The sequence below is a fragment of the Microcaecilia unicolor genome, chromosome 3 (genome assembly GCF_901765095.1).
Source record: "Microcaecilia unicolor chromosome 3, aMicUni1.1, whole genome shotgun sequence".
Taxonomy (NCBI): domain Eukaryota; kingdom Metazoa; phylum Chordata; class Amphibia; order Gymnophiona; family Siphonopidae; genus Microcaecilia; species Microcaecilia unicolor.
In genome coordinates, this window is record NC_044033.1 from 181,353,946 (window position 1) to 181,371,455 (window position 17,510).

Here is a 17,510-nt window from a genome sequence, read left to right on the forward strand (position 1 = left end):
CTGGTTGGTGACTCTTAACATGGAATCTTGCATCACTTAGCTATTGTTCAGGTTCCTCTTTCCCACATGCATCACTTTGAACTTGCTCACATTAAACATCATTTTATAGGTTGTATTCAATGAACAGTAAAACTTAAGATGAGATGATTCACTGTTTGCGTGACAAGGTTTGCAATAGCAAAATCATGCTTCAGATTTTGTTGTTTCATTTGGTTTACTGAGGAATCATCATTTAGGTCTCTCTTCTGGTTTTAATTTTACTTTTAATCACAAGCATCAGAAGTAACTAGGTAAAAATAGTAAAAATTGGTGAAATTATTACTTTGATAAAAGTACAAATAAATATTTCTTGTACTTCATTACAAATACAGGTATTCATTCTGTGAAACGCTGGTCATCGTCAGGAGGACCAGTTTGCCTAAATAGCCTGAACACTATAAGTTAAGTTTGCTTGATTTACTTTTTTAAGAAATTGTGAAGTTTATGCTCTGTTTCAAGTCTGTACACTGCTTTGACCTTTCTCTGGAAAGGTGGTATAGAAAGTTTTTAATAAACAGTAAGAGTAAAAAAGTCACTTCTATCCTATATAATAATTCTCACCTCCAACGTTCTGACTTGCCTGGGACTGTGGCTCATTCCGAGTGGGTCTGCTAGGCTCCGTAGATCAGGCTGACATCACCGTAGCCATTATGATGTCAACTTCAGAACCGGGGGGGGGAGAAAACATGCCTCACAGCTGAACCATGTCCAGAGGAGGGTCGCTGGACGCTGGCTGGTTGGGGGGCAGGGGAGAAAGGAGGGTCGCTGGACATGGGTGGCTGGAGGGGGGCAGGGGAAAGAGGAGGGTCGCTGAACATGAGTGGCTGCAGTGGGCACAGGGGGAGAGGAGGGTCGCTGGACATGGGTGGCTGCAGGGGAACCGAAGAAAACCTTGCTAGCACCCATTTCATTTGTGTCAGAAACGGGCCTTTTTTAGTAGTTTATTAATAAATGCAGATAATGTAAAAGTAGTCTCTGGATTATACAAATGCACCTGGAGAAGCATGACTCTCCACGGCCATGTTTCAGCTGAAATGCCTGCATCAGGAGTCAATTATTCTAGAGTACAGTATATCCAATGTGTATGTTGTTGGGAAGTCTAGGTGCTTGATGTCGAAGTATCTTCAGCACATGCAATAGCAGTATAGGTAGAACTTGATTGCAACGTGAGCACATTCGATTGTGCCCGTTTAAAATCTGAGGCTTTTCCCTCTGTTATAACCCACCTCATTTAGCTGAAATATTTGAGCACTAATTTGGTGAAGTAAGACATTTTTCTAATATTAGAAATAGTGCTGTGCATCTGCCATGAGGATGGGCCTGGGTTTGGCTTCCTGCTTCAGGCCTCCTGATTCCCCAGTTTGATCAAGTCTGGGGATGGTGAGGATGCAGTTCCAACAGCCCCTGGGATGAGGGAGTCGTATGTATTGTGTAATGGTAACCTCTAAAGGGCAGTTCCATGCAGTGTTACTTTCATATATAATTGTAAAGAAAACCATGTGTAAGTGGCAGCAAATGAATTGAATGCTATTCTGTAAGGGCATGCATGTGACATAATGACTAAATCAGTGTTTTCCCCAAGTCAGTCCTGGAGTACCCCCTTGCCAGCCAGGTTTTCAGGATATCCACAATGAATATGCATGAAAAAGATTTGCATACAATAGAGGCAGTATGCACAAATCAATCTCATGCATATTTATTATGGATATTCTGAAAACCTGGCTGGCAAGGGGGTACTCCAGGACCAACTTGAGAAACACTGGCCTAAATACAAGGGGGCGTTCACATGGGTGGAGCATGGAGGTGGCATGAGCGGGTCTCTCACTTAGGGGCACAACTTATAGAATGCAGTAAATGACACGCACCCTTGCCTCATTTACACACCTGCAATTATTCCAAGTCTTTGGTTGGTGTAACTGTGGGTGCCTAAATATAAGGCATAGGAGTGGGCAATTAACACATTAATAACACTATTAATGCATTAATATTTTAATGCTGGCTGATTCTTTTTATCGTGGACCTGCCCTGTGTCTGGCGCTTATCTCAACAGCTCAGGCTCCAGATTTTCCCTTCTTTCTTGCTGCCTCAGAGTCCTTTTTCTTACGCTGCATGGCCGGGCTCTGCAGCTACGTGAGCCACGCTGTGCAGGATGTTGGAAAGTCTAGCGGTTTCAAGTCCTGTGAGACTTCCCCAACTTCCTGCACAGCACGGCTCATGTAGCTGCAGAGCCCGGCCATGCAGGGGAAGAAAAAGGACTTAGAGGAAGTGAGAAAAAAAGAGAAAATCTGGAGCTTGAGCTGTTGAGGTAAATGGGGGGCGGGGAGGAGGGGTCTGCATTCAAAAAAAACAGAGGAGGCATAAGAGAATCTTGGTGAAGGCTGGGGAGGGGGCATGAGAGAATTTGGGTGAAGGCTGGGGAGGGGGCATGGAGAAACTTAGTGAAGGGATCATGAGAGAATCCGGGTGAAGGCTGGTGAAGGCAAGAGAGAAAAAAACAAAGAGGGTGAGTTAGGTAGAGAAAGATGTTTGTGTTCAATAGGAGAGAGCCAGTGGGAAACAGCAAGAGAAGTGCCCAAAATGCATGCCGTGATTAATTGTGATTAATCGCATAAGTAAAATTTTTAATCATTGCCCTCCCCTAATAAGGCACAACAATGCCAGGTTACACCAGTATTCTATAATGAAATCTGTTATAGAGGATGCTGTTACAGAATAAGCCAATGGCGTGGCTACGGATGGGTCCAGTGGTGTATTTATACAAGGTGTGTGTCTTGGGTTACCATATGGGTCCAGAAAAAGGAGGACAGATTCAGCCAGTCTGGGTTTTACTTCCATTACTTTCAATGGAAGCAAAACCCAGACTGGATCAATGTGTCCTCCTTTTTCTGAAGCCATATGGTAACCCTATGTGTTTGCTGTGTATGCACCCCGTCAGACCCAGTCCCCTGCTCATGCCTTACAATCATCTTTTCTCCAGTCTTAACCCGGGCAGCTGTGGCCTGCACTAGGACTTACTCCCTGTCCTTCCCCTTCTGATACAACTTACTGTTTTGTGAAGGGTGGGACAGTTCAGAGAGAAAGTACCTATGTAAGCCACAGGCAGCCTATGAGTGCCACTGGCAATGCCTAGGCAAAGACTGGAGCGGAGGTGATTTTATGGTACTCAGGGGTGCAGGGGACAAGGTGCACAGGAGATGCACCCCCTGTTAAAAATCCCTGGCCACGCCACAGGATGGGCCTAGGTAGGCACAGGCCCACCCATTCTTGACTCAGGCCCACCCATTGGTGGTGCCTCACTCTCCTCTCTTCCTCTCCTCCTCCAGCAGCCCAACATCTGCCCACTTTCTGAATCCCCTTGTCCCTCCCCGGTGTACCTCAAAGGCATCCCAGCATCTGCATCAATTTATCTTTGCTGCTTGTGCCAGCCTCTGCAGGCTTCCCTCTGCCGCACCCCGCCCTCACTGACATCACTTCCTGTTTCCTGCGAGGGCCAACCCAGATAGCAAAGATGAATCGCTGTTGCCGCCAGGATGCCTCTGAGGTACATCAGGAAGGCACGGGGGGATTCGGAGAGGAAGCAGATGTTGGTCTTTGTGGGGGGGGGGGGAAGGACAAAGGAAATGCTGAACTAAGGGGGGAGGGGGTTGGAAGGGCCCTCCGAAAAAATTAGGTCTGGTGACACCAGTGGAATAAGTTCTCACCATGCAACATCAAATTGCCTAAAAGAAGGCACCCATTTATAGAATTGCTTCCTGATGTCCAGTCTATGACTGCAGGGTTCTGAAAGGAGCCCTGGTGCAAGACCTGTGGCTGCAATAAGTGGGCCAAGTGAGCTGGAAGGGGATCTAAAATAGAGGAAAGAATCCCTGGCTAACTGTAAATATAAACTAGAAGCCTAAAAGAGCAGGAGGAAGCTGCTTGGTCCTATTAAAAAAAAAAAAAAAAGAAAAAAGGAAACCCTATCATACTCAAGGGGTTATAATGCAATTAAAAAATCTAAAAAGTAGCTACTCCAGTGACTCAGAACTCGCAAGGGCTGCAGATGGATGAGCTAAAGACCAGACAAGAATTCTGTTCATTGTACCAGCAAGGACTGGGGAAACTGTGAAGGCAACATGCATAATACCTGTGGAAGAAGGAGTCTCAGCCACTGGTCAACAGCAACATCTGAGGAAGTAATTCTACAGAAGGTGCCTACATTTAGGTGCCAAGGATATCTGTGCACATATGTGCATAAATGATGACATTCCACTTAATTATGTGTATATCTCCGATAGAGGTTAGTTTGCAGGTGGGCATACACATGGACACAGTCTGCATGGAGCATGGGCAGGGTGCAAAGTTATGGGCATAACTTACAGAATACTATGAGTTATGCTAATGTAACCCCTGGCTCGCCCCCTTAGTCAGGCACCTGGGATCAGGGGGTCATAAAACAGATTATACCTAAGCAAGCTGGGTGCAGACAAGGGCCGGGCTAATTCCCAGTAGGCCGAAGGGTAATCTTTCTCTGGGTACTATGAAGTCCACTCCCATTCAAAAATAACCAGCAGTTATTGGATTAAACTTCAAACTGGCTTTACTTCATATCAAACTTGGAAAATAGTTCAAAATCACAAATTAATATGTACAGTCAGGCATGTAACAATTCCAGGTCAGCTTCAGACTTAATTTCCTCCAAACACCAAAAGAAATACAGTCATTGATCATCAGCAGCATGGTTTCTCTTATACTTCTGTCCCATCCAGGATCAGGATTCCCCTCCCCACCTCCAAACACCCAATGAATGTCCTGCCAGAAGTGAAGCTCCCCCGCTTCTTCTCCTGTCTGGGGGTGTATTTTGCCCAGGCACTCCTCAATCCCAAGTTAGGAACTCCCCGTAGGCACCTTCTGCCCTGTGGCAGGGGCTTCATCCACTGGATATTACAGAAGTCCTCCCTCTTGCATCCAGAAATACTCCCTTGGTGCTTGGATCTCAACGGAAGTGAACAACCAAAGACCACGTTCTCAGCAAAACCTTTCCTTTTAGTAATTCCTGGCCCTGCCCAAATGGGCTGACCCCTCCCAAGTGCACTCACCAAGTTGTCAATCCCAACACTTGTGGCCTTAGTGACGTCCCTGAAAATCCTCCCTTCCCCCACCCTAAAGTAGTGGCATTTTTCAGGAGAGGTCACACAAATATCCCCAGAATGTAGGTACACACATTTACATTGGCATAGGTGGTGTAAGTACTCATGACTAAACACATTTACACATATACACCCAGTTATGTTAGTATTCTGTAAAGGAAAGTGGTCACGTATGTTCCTTTATGGAATGGGTCACTAAATATAGTGTAACCCCTTAGGGGTTAAATGTTTTACCTGGGGCACCGCTGCCGGGGTGTCCCGGGAGCTTGGAGAAGCGGGGGCTGGTGTCGGCGGTGTGTTGTCAGCCGCCAGCGTGGGTGGCCGCTTTGGAAGAGGGGTCTCGGTTGCTGGGGCGGTGTCAGTGTGTCGGCAGCAATCCAGGGCAGTGGCTTTGAAGCGGTGATCCAAATCATGTATGGCCGCGTCAGGAATCAGCTGTTTGCAGCGATCCTGGGGAAGTCGAGCTTCAGCGGAGCAGCATTACCGGGATGCCTCTGACGTTGTTGGGGGGGAAATTGAAATGGTGATATTGGGCAGGCAGGGTCGGCAGGAGTCATGCGAGCCGGGAGCAGGCAGGAAGGCATTTGCACTGGGTGACCCGTTCATGTTGGCGAGGCTTGAATGAGTCCTGAAAAGCTGGAAATGCTTTCAGGGCCGTCCGGGGAGCTGGCATCAGCTGTTCACTGGTGCGGAGGCGGAGGGGAAAGCCCAGGGAAGCCCGGGAGAGCTGAAGAGGCCTGATTGGCCCTGCGCCGGCGTCTGACATCAACATGACATCAGACAGCCATTTTGACGCAGGGCCTGTGGATTCCCTGCTCTTAAAGGGAACCGGCTTTTTTAAGCTGTAGAGCCAGTTCCGAAGGAAAGAGAGGCGTCGTCGGACCGGAGGAAGTGGGAGAAGTGCTCCGGTGCACTTCTCCAGTTTTTTCTTATTTTCTATGCTGGGGGGGGGGGAAAGCTCAGGAGGCGCTGCACGCACTGGAGGAGAGTTGGGCCGGCTGTAGAGGGAGAAGAGCACGAGCCTGATGTCGGCTCGTGCAAGGGACGAAAATGAGGATTTTTTGGGATGCTGAATAATAAAAAAGGTACTGATATTTGCATAAAGTTTTAAAAACTGTCTATTTGTATATGTGTGCACAATGTCTATATTAATTTAAAAGAGACTGTGGTTATGTTTTGGGGGCGTAGAGTGGCTGAGGCTCGTGCTTAGAGCTCGAGCCCGGGGCAGTGATATTGTTAGGTTCTAAACTGTAAGTTTGGCAGTTGGGAGGTGAGTTTGACGCTGAGCAGACCTGTGTTAATGATCTGTGCTCAGCTGTCATAACAAATCTGTGTTAAAAACAAATTTGGAGTATTTTAAGGGTTGTTTATGAGTGTGGAGAGGGTGATCAAGACTAATTACTTAATTTGGAAAGCCTTCCGCGTTTTTAGAGGCTTTTAGAGAGGTGACTGTCAGCTGCTTGAAAGGCTGTGGTGTTAGAAATGAAATAACACAATAAATCGTACTAGGATATTAATGTTTTGATGAGCTAGTAAGACTGGTAGTTTCTAATAAGGTGTCATATTTAACATTTTCCACAAAAGTGCTGGCTGATGTGTACTTTAAAATTCTTTTAAACCAAATGGGTTTTAGAAGGAGTTTGAAAAGTGAAAAGCTGCACTGAAGTTTTAAATAAATGTTTATTTAAAGGAAAATACTAATTGCACTGAACTTAGGTGGCAGTGTACATGTAGAACTGCTGGGAGTTATTTTAGTCCCAGAAAACTTTATGTCTTCAGTAGTTTTGAAAGAAAACTACTCTCAATACTCCTTTTAATTAGTTAATTGTGGGAGGGTAAGTGTAAGGATTAAGAATTATTCATTTTTTTACTCGGGGTAGTTAGTCAGGAAAACTATTTCTCAATCATCTTTGGAAGTTACTAGTGTCATTTACTAGTGCCACTTAATTAGTCAGAATTTAGGGTTTTTGAGTTTTTTTAAGATTAGAGTAGTAGGTTTCCTGGATGGTTCGAGGTTGCTGGTTCCTGAGGTCATCGCTACACTAAATGGTACCCAACGATAAAAGAAAGAAGAAGATAGAAAAAATACAAGAATGCTGGAAAAAGTGCTCAAAGTATCCTTTAATCCTTCATCACAAACATTTGGAAAGGAGACAAGAGATTTGGAAAGGAGATAGAGAGCAAAATAAAACTTTAGACTTTATACTTACCTTGCACGCTGATTGGAAGAAGAACCTAGGGGGAAAATGCACAAAGAATCAATTCTTACAAGTTAAAGACATTCTAGAATACATTTTTGGTGTTACATGCATGTTAACATACAAATTTTTGCTTAAGTAGAATGTATACTTATCTGACATGCTACCGTCGTGTCCAGTACTGAGGAAAAAGTTGATTATCTGTGAAAAGAAACAAAGGCACTGTCAAAAATAGTGAAAATTGGTTGCTTAATTAACAGTGTTGAATAAATTAATTAATTTTGAAAAGTAAAACATCTGTTTAACTAAGTTATTTACTTTAGATTTAATTCCCTTCTTGTTTTAGAAACAAGTAAGCGAGGTTAGTTTAAATAATTGAATCGCATCTCTGTCAGTTCTACAAGAGTTCACCCGAGGTATTGCTAGGGTATCTGTAGGGTGGACCATTGTATCCAGAGGTGTGGTCACAATAGGCACACTTTTACAAAATCGCTCTCTTAATGGCCAAACGTAGACTCCATGATAGTAAGGTTCTGGAGGGAGTTACCACTTGTCGCCCTGCAGTGGAGATTGTTGCTGCCATGGCTATACAGAACGGGAACGAGGTTAGCCACATAGTAGATAATGACAAATAAAGAGCAAATGGGCCCTCCCATTCTGCCCAGTTATCTTCCTTTTTGGGTTCTCTACTACTGTGGTAAAATGTGCATATGAATCCCATAAGGCCACCTTCCCTATATCGTTTAGCCAACCTCTCAGTCCTGGCATTAACACCTCTCTCTGTACCTGCCCCAAAACTATTTAAATGTTGTTAGAGTGCTGGATGATTATTTCAGGACTTGTTGTCTTGATCTTTGATTCTTAGAGGCACCATACTTGATCCAATACCTATGCTAGTTGCCCTTCTAAGATAAAAGCATTGGGGGAAGGCCCAAGTAGTCATGACAACCAGCAGTAGGGATCATAGTGCAGCCTAGCCCAACAGAGGTCTGACCTGATAAGAACAGGAAAAACATCTACAAAGTGTAAATATAGAAAAAAAAAGAAGCCTTTACCTTGCCCCCCCCCCCCTTTCCCTGAGAGGGGGGCATCTTGCAGAGAACAGGGAGGTACAGCGGTCTCAGGGCAGCCCAGAAACAGCACTGACACCTTTTAGTTAAAATGTTTAAAATGTTTAAAATGCTCCAGCACTGTTATAAAACTAAGAACTCAGGTGCCCATAGATGCTAGAGGTGTGTTTAAATTTTATGAGTTTGTAACTGTGGGGGGATGTGCAGTGAAGTCTGTTACAAGGCTCCTGATTGGCTGTCTGAGGCCCCAGTTACAGCTGGGAGACTAAGGGGCATGTGAGGCAAGCCTGAGGGGCAGTGTGGAAGGTGACCAAGGATCTGGTAAAAGGCATGAACTTGGACCAATGAGGTGGCAGGAGGCAGCCTGACCCATAGATTGGCTCAAATTTCAAGCCAATCCAGGGGACAGGAGGGGTGGAACAGCAGAAAAAGAATAGCAGCCCAGAGGCAACCTGGGAAAGAGAAAGGCAAGCTGGCTGATCTGCAAGGCTTCGTTCTGTTTCTGTGAGTCTGACGTCCTGCACGTACAAAGTGCAGGACATCAGACTCAGAAACAGAACTAAGCCTTATGCCGGAAGAAGAGGACCTCGGTTGGCCGGATTGGGGTCCCCCGCCAGCAAAGGTAGGCGACGGTGGTGGCAGGGGAGGGTTGGCGTGGGAGGGGGGTCAAGAGGGGCAGCGGCGGGGGGGTCAAAGTTGGTGGCGGCTGGGGGGTCGGCAATGGCGGGGGGGTCAGCGACATTTGGAGGGCTAAAATGTGCCCCCTCACCTTGAGCTCTGGACCCCCCCTTCCACCGAAGTCTGGCTACGCCCCTGGTGAAAGCATGCTCTGAGAGAAGATTGGATCCAGACGGGAATGTGCTGCAAGCTGGGAAAGAGAAGGGCAAGCTCAGGCAAGAAGAGGCAGCTGCAGACTGGAGGAGAAGAAGATCAAACCCAAGCAGGAGTGAGCTGCAGGCTAGAAGGGAAGGACCCACTGACGAGCCCCGGATGAAGAGAGAGAACCGGTGAGTCCTGTAAGGGGCTGGGCACCAAAGCAGGCAGGAAGAGAGAAGGAGGAGAAGGGGGTCTGGAGCCAGCCGGGGGCAAAAGAGGAGCCGAGCTGCAGGGGAACAGGCGAGCTGGGGCCAAGAAGAGGAGCTGTAGCAGTAGCCACAGAGGCCATTCTTCAGGCAGAGAGAGAAGCAGAGGAGGAAGAGGGACCACACTGGGGAGCTGAAACATGTTGGGAGCAGTGCAGAGCTGAATAGAGAGCAGAGTGGCAAGAGCCCTGAATCCCAGAGAAGTCCACCCAGCGCATCCTTCCGTGTGTGTGCTTGCCTGTCCAGAGAGGAGAAACCTGGCCGTGTGGTTGCCTGTCCTGTAAAGAAGAGGCCTATCCAGAAATGGAAGAAGCCCCACAAAGAAGAAAGAGAGAGAGAGAGACCCCCCCCCCCAACCCATGCACTGAGTGCCCAGACTCCAAAGGAACTGGTTTTAGAGTGTCTGCCAGCGTGAGTGTCTGCCTCAGGAGGATCCAGCACAGAAGCCTACTGGTTCGGGAGTCTACACCTAAGCGAGCCTGCCCAGAGGAAGGAGCTGCCCAGCCTGTCTCGAGCTCTGTGAGTGCCTGCAGTTAAGGGCCTGCCTTTAGGAGGTTTCATTTAGCAGTCCATCAGTTTGAGCAGAGGGTGTATAACAAAATAAAAGAAAAGGGGTAATGTATTGGGAGGCCTAGATAGGAATTTCCCTTGCTTATCTTTTTATTTGAATTTAGCCCACAAGGTCCCTTGCCAAATAAAATACTGATTGAGGTTAGCACACACAACAAGCACAGGGAGTCAGGATTTTCATTTTTTTTAGTTCTTTGAGTCAGAGAAGTAGTTATCCTGGAGTTCCTGAGCCGGTGAGCTGACCTCGCCAACCGAGGAGACGTGGATGTGGAGAAGACCAAGGTACCCAATGCAAGAGAGCAGCGATGCTAGCGAAGATTTGATACACCAGTAACATTATTGTGTGCACACAAATTGAAAAAAATATACATATATCAGATCTGAGTACAATAATTGGGGTGGTGTACATGTTTGGGATGGTTTGTGTAATTGCAGAAGTGGGGTCAGGGTCTTGGTAACTGTAATTGTAGTTTTGAACATCTTATTGCCTTTGTAGCTTATCACAAACTATTTAACACCTTGCACTAGTTTTATTTAATACTATCAAACTTTAACAATTGGTACCAACTTTTAGGAACATATCCAAATGTTTCTATTTATTTTACCATTTAATAAAATATTTAATATTTTTCTTGTCAAATCCCTTGGTTGTGTGGAGTTTATTTGGGAACCCTATTTGAAACTGTGACATTCCTATTTATTTATTTATTTATTTACTTACTTACTTACTTACTTACTTACTTACTTATTGTAACTACCCGCTCCACCACTGGGGGGTTTACAAAAGTATTTTAAAAACCAGTCTGTGTATTCCTCACAGAGCTAAAGTAGTGTTGTGCTGGAGCCGGCTTGCACCGGCTCGCAAGAGCCGGTTGTTAAATTTTTTAACATCTTGCGAGCCAGTTCTGCAGGGCGACCAGGCTCCGGTAAATGAGGTAAGCATGGCAGGAGGGCGCCACAAGCCATGCTTACCCCATTTACCGCACCTCCCACCACTGCCTTCGTTTGCCTGCGCTGCCCTGGGGGGAAGTTAAATCTTTTTTATTACCTCCGTCCGGCCGTGTCTCTAGCCTTCCCTTTGTGAATTCATTCCCTCAGAGTCCTGCCTTCTGACATCATTTCCTCTTTCTGCGAGGGCGGGACTCTGAGGGAACGAACTCGAAGGGAAGGCTAGAGACGGGCACGGCTTTCAATAACGCGGCCGCTTCGACGGAGGTAATCAGGGGAGCAAGGAGAATCGCTGGGTATGGGTGGCCGGAGGGGGGCAGGGAAGAGAATCGCTGGGTATGAGTGGCTGGAGGGGGGGCAGGGGAGAGAGAAGAGAATCGCTGGGTATGGGTGGCTGGAGGGGGCAGGGGAGAGAAGAGAATCGCTGGGTATAGGTGACTGGGGGGGGGCAAGGGAGAGAAGAGAATCACTGGGTATGAGTGGCTGGAGGGGGGGCAGGGGAGAGAAGAGAATCGCTGGGTATGGGTGGCTGGAGGAGGGGCAGGAGGACCCAGTTTTTAACGGATGTAGGGCAAGAAATGAAGAAGAAAGGCAGAAAGTAAAGGAATAAATGGAAAGGAAGCCCTGGAAACGGAGTTAAGAGGACAGATAGCAGCAGAATCAGATACTGAGCCAGCATGATCAGAAAAACAAAGTCACCAGACAACCATAGTGTTTGGAATATGTCCACTTTGAGAATCAGGTGCTCAACATTAAAAGTTTATATTTATTTACTTATTTATAGCATTTTATCCCACATTAAACATGAATTAGATTGGAACCTGGGATCATTTTTTTTCCTGGAGTAATGCATTGCCCCCCCCCCCACCACCACCACCACCAGACTCTCTCCCCGGCTATAGCCAGCTCTGCAATTTGGGGGATGGGAGGGCACAGAGAGCCTGTTGTTAAACATTTACCAGCACACCACTGGCTATAGGAGTTAACTAAAACAGCAACCAAACATGTGCTGCTCATTTTCCTCTTTTGTCCAGCCCTAAAGAAGAGGAAGTACATTCCAGACCTCTCTTCCCATGGCTACACACATTCAGCAAGAATCAAAGGATAAAAATCTCAGCCAGTGATCATCAGAAGATTTTTCCAAGTCTTCTCCAGGTGTGGACACTTTACATGTTAGAGGTAATGATGCATTTTTTTTATTATTGCTCTAAACGAGAAGCTCTTCCCTGTGACTGGATCCTTTACAAAATTATTATTTGGGAAAACTCCTTTTGGATATTGAAACCACACATACACACCAACATTAAACATTTTCAAGAGAAACAGAGTACAATCTTTCACCATGTGCATCAAACTAAAATGTTTAGGATGGAGGAGAGGGAAAGTGGCCAGACTAGGATGGTCAGATTGCTGCTTTGTTCTGGACAGTCCTGTTTTTGTTTTTTAAATTGTCTTGTATCCTGCTTAATCAAGAACAGAAACTATAATTGTCTTTTTTTCAGCCTGGCCATGTAAGGAAAAATAAATGTGACTGAACTTAATATGTGTATACAAAATATGAGAGAAACAGTATCTTATCAAAATTCCAAATATTCTGTTTCAAGTAATTATATTCATGAAGGAACAGCAACAGTTTAGTATCAAAAAAATAGTGTAGAAAAAACCTCAGTGCACTTTCTTATAATTAGCGTCTCACCACTTCATAATCTCAAAGGGTGAACAAAGCACATCAGTGGTTTTAAAAAATCCATTCTTATATCTGTCTTATCACCTAGAACAGAACATATTACTTATATCCCAGCTGGAATATGCTGCTTATATCCTTCATAATAAATAGCAGAATCTTATTAAAGTGTGACAGTCTCAATAAATAACACTTAGCTTTTTTTTTTTTTTTTTTTTGCAATCCGAATGTGGTCTTCTTATCGCAGTTCCATACAACAGACCAATTTGTTAAACTTTGAACTCCCTGACAGAGAATTCCTGTTTTGCATTTCTGCTTCTTCAGGGGAAATGTATCGTTCTACTGTCCAAATGGAATTAATGTGTGACACACACAGACAATTCTAGGATTTAAAAAAAGGAGGGGTGCAGATGATTTAGCACATCATCGTCAAGACCTATTCACTCCCACTACTTAGCCCCCACCCCCACCCTCACTCCCACTCTTATTTTTCCTTCTGCTCTTTCTTCACCTCTCTCCCTTCTGTATCTTTCAGGATTTAGTTAAGGTCAATAGTTAATAGTCAACGCGATAGATATCATATAATATGAAATGTCTAACTTAGATGTATACAGGTATACATGTCACTCATATGTGCACTTTGTGGCCCAGCTAGGTGTATAATTTATATGATTTGTGGTTGAAAATTGCTGCTTAGAGAAGCTGAAAAAGCTATCAGGGATGTGAAGAGGCAAATGGAAGAAAAGGTAGCTGATACAGTAAAACTGGGAGATAAGACAATTTTCAGATATATAAGTGACAGGAGGAAGTGCCATAATAGCATTGTGAGGCTGAAAGCTGAGTGGGAGGAATATGTAAAAGCTGGTAAGGATAAAGCTGAACTGCTCAACAATTATGTCTGTTCTGTGTTCACGGATGAAAGGCCAGGGGTAGGACCACAGAAAACAAATGCTAATGGGAATGGATGTATGGTAGACCAGGACCGATTCTCAGAAGACTGTGTTCGTGAGGAGCTGGCTAAACTAAAAGTAGACAAAGCGATGGGACCTGATGGGATACATCCGAGGGTGCTCGGAGAGGTTCTGGCGGCTCCGCTGTCTGATATCTTCAATGCTTCCTTAGAGTCTGGAGTGGTCCTGGAGGACTGAAGAAGGGCGGATACGGTCCCTCTGCACGAGTGGAAGTAAGGAGGGGTTTGGAAATTACAGACCTGTCAGTCTGGCCTTGGTGATGAGCAAACTAATGGAAACACTTCTAAAGCGGAGGACTTTGCGGTTTCTCAAATCGAATGGACTGCAGGACCCAAGGCAGCATGCCTTCACTAGAGGTACGTCATGTTAGACAAACCTGATTGATTTCTTTGACTGGATGACCAAACAGTTGGACTGGGGAGGTGTGCTAGATGCGGTGTACTTGGATTTTAGCAAAGCCCTTGACACGGTCCTGCACAGGCGACTGATAAATAAACTGAGTGCCCTCGGTATGGGACCTAAAGTGACTGACTAGGTTAAAAACTGGTTAAGTGGAAGGAGACAGAGGGTAGTGGTAAATGGAGCTTGCTCTGAGGAAAATGATGTTATCAGTGGTATACCACAGGGGTCGGTCCTTTGGCCGGCTCTTTTTAACATCTTTGTGAGTGATATTGCAGAAGGGCTGTCTGATAAGGTTTGTCTCCTTGCGGATGATACCAAACTCTGTAATAGGGTGGACACCCCAGAGGATGTGGATGACGTGAGGAAGGATCTGGTGAAGCTTGAAGAATGGTCCGATGATTGGCAACCAAGATTTAATGTTAAGAAATGCAGGGTCATGCACTTGGGTTACAAGAATCCAGGGGAGTGGTACAATATAGGGGATGAACTGCTTCTGTGTACGACAGAAGAGCAGGATTTGGGGGTGATTGTGTCTGATGACCTTAAGGTCTCCAAACAGGTAGAAAAAGCAATGGTCAAAACCAGAAGGATGCTTGGCTGCATAAGGAGAGGAATGACCAGCAGGAAAAAAGAGGTGATAGTGCCTTGTACAAGTCTCTGGTGAGGCCCCATTTAAAGTACTGTGTGCAATTCTGGAGACCGCACCTATGGATGGAGTCAGTCCAGAGAGCAGCTACAAAATTTGTAAGTGGTCTTGGAATTCGTTGCCAGAGAATGTGGTAAATGCGGTTAGCTTAGCGGAGTTTAAAAAAGGTTTGGATGGCTTCCTAAAGGAAAAGTCCATAGACCGTTATTAAATGGACATGGGGGAAATCCACTATTTCTGGGATAAGCAGTATAAAATGTTTTGTACATTTTTGGGATCTTGCCGGGTATTTGTGACCTGGATTGGCCACTGTTGGAAACAGGATGCTGGGCTCGATGGACCTTTGGTCTGTCTCAGTATGGCAATACTTATGTACTTATGGTCATAAAACATATAAGGACAGGCTTAGGAACCTCAACATGTATATGCTGGAAGAGATGGGGGCAAGGGGAGATATGACAGAGACATTTAAATACCTCAGTGCAGTGCCGTAGCGAGGGCGGCTGACACCCGGGGCGGGTCACCGCTGCACCCCCCCCCCCCCCGGGTGCAGCACGGTGCCCCCCCTTGGTGCACACCCCCCCTCTGGAGCGAATTCTTAATTGATTTAGAAGCAAGGGGTGGGCGGCAGGGCCGATCCGCCCCCAAGTCCACGTCGCTGGGAGCTGCGTCGGCTCCGTTGGTTCCTTGCTCTCTCTGCCCCGGAACAGGAAGTAACCTGTTCTGGGGCAGAGGGAGCAAGGAACCAACGGAGCCGACACCCCCCAGAGGCGTGCACCCAGGGCGGACCGCCCCAGCGCCCCCCCTTCCTACGCCACTGCCTCAGTGGCATTGATGTACAGGAGATGAGCCTTTTTCAAATGAAGGAAAACTCTGGAATGAGGGGGCATACAATAAAGATAAGAAGAAATAGGCTTAGAAGGAATCTAAGAAAATACTCTTTCACCGAAAGGGTGGTAGATGCGTGGAATGGCCTCCCGGTGGAGGTCGTGGAGATGAGGACTATGTCAGAATTTAAGAAACCATGGGACAGGCATGTGGGATCCATTAGGAACAGAAGACTTGGTGCTTACTGAGGATGGGCAGACTGGATGGGCCGCTTGGCCCTTATCTGCCATCATATTTCTATGTTTCTTTAAATCATACATGTAACTGGTGCAACCCCTGGAATACTCCAAATCTCACCTGCTTTTTGGACACATAATTCTGGATGTGAATAATTTTATGTGCTCTTACCATCTGTGGTTTCAGTCTGGTCTTTCTGGATTTCTTCCGCTTGTTTTGATGTTTTCTTGTGTTTTTTTGCGGGAGATTCAGACTCTCTTTTTGTTGTTCTTTAATAATTTCGTGTCCAGAATTACACATTCAGCATGAACCACATAAGTTATTTCAGCACTAGCACTGCTCTGAATACTGTTGCTATATGGGTTGATCCATGTGGAATGTCTTAATTCGATAATTAAGAGAAATGAATATTTGCCTTTCAGAAAATGTTTCAAAACCAGTTGTCTGTATGAATTATGAAATAACTGTGTGATCAATTAGTTTATTGATAGCAAGTGTCCCGTCCCGGGCTCTTACCTGGCGGCCCGCAGGAGGGAGCGGTAACCAGGGGCGCCCACGGGATCCGGGACGGCGGGATGAGGCTGCCGACAGGGCCGGCGCTGCCGCTGGCTGCTCCGAGGCCGGCGATCCGAGGGAGCAAGCGCCGGCCTCGGAGAAGGAGATCCGCCGGCCAAGATGGCGGCGCCGGCGTCGTCGTCCTCCTCGTTGGAGCAGGACCAGCGAGGCAGCTCCGCCCACTTGCGCCGGATTGGCGCACCAACGGGGAGACTCCGCCCACCAGACAGGGGGACCAATCCGGGCCCCCTCTGCCTGCCTGGGCGAAGAGGATTGGCTCCAGCTGTTACCAGAGGAAGGACGGGCGGGGGATTTAAACCCCGAGACGGAAGGGATCCAGCGCTTCCGTTTTGTTTGTCCGAAGCCGACACAGGGGTTGCGTCCTGCTAGCCCCCTTCAGAGACTGTGTCTTCCGCTAGCCGTCCTTGCTAGCCAACTCCAGAGACAGTGCTCCTCTTCAGCTAGCCGTCCTGCTAGCCCCCTTCAGCGACTGTGTCTTCCGCTAGCCGTCCTTGCTAGCCAACTCCAGAGACAGTGCTCCTCTTCAGCTAGCCGTCCTGCTAGCCCCCTTCAGCGACTGAGTCTTCCGCTAGCCGTCCTTGCTAGCCAACTCCAGAGACAGTGCTCCTCTTCAGCTAGCCGTCCTGCTAGCCCCCTCCAGAGACTGTGTCTTCCGCTAGCCGTCCTTGCTAGCCAACTCCAGAGACAGTGCTCCTCTTCAGCTAGCCGTCCTTCTAGCCCCCTTCAGCGACTGAGTCTTCCGCTAGCCGTCCTTGCTAGCCAACTCCAGAGACAGTGCTCCTCTTCAGCTAGCCGTCCTGCTAGCCCCCTCCAGAGACTGTGTCTTCCGCTAGCCGTCCTTGCTAGCCAACTCCAGAGACAGTGCTCCTCTTCAGCTAGCCGTCCTTCTAGCCCCCTTCAGCGACTGAGTCTTCCGCTAGCCGTCCTTGCTAGCCAACTCCAGAGACAGTGCTCCTCTTCAGCTAGCCGTCCTGCTAGCCCCCTTCAGAGACTGTGTCTTCCGCTAGCCGTCCTTGCTAGCCAACTCCAGAGACAGTTCTCCTCTTTAGCTAGCCGTCCTGCTAGCCCCCTTCAGCGACTGTGTCTTCCGCTAGCCGTCCTTGCTAGCCAACTCCAGAGACAGTGCTCCT

The 17,510-nt window shown here is 46.9% G+C and overlaps 1 protein-coding gene across 3 annotated transcripts in view; it reads left to right on the top strand.

Annotated features, from left to right (window-relative positions):
- The first annotated feature begins 12,070 nt into the window (after nt 1–12,070).
- LOC115465875 (retinol dehydrogenase 7-like) overlaps nt 12,071–17,510 on the top strand; it is a 42,393-nt gene continuing 36,953 nt past the window's right edge. For all 3 annotated transcript variants that reach the window (XM_030196681.1, XM_030196682.1, XM_030196683.1), the window contains exon 1: nt 12,071–12,215. The gene's annotated coding sequence lies outside the window, so the exon portion shown is untranslated. The remainder of the gene's footprint in view (nt 12,216–17,510) is intronic.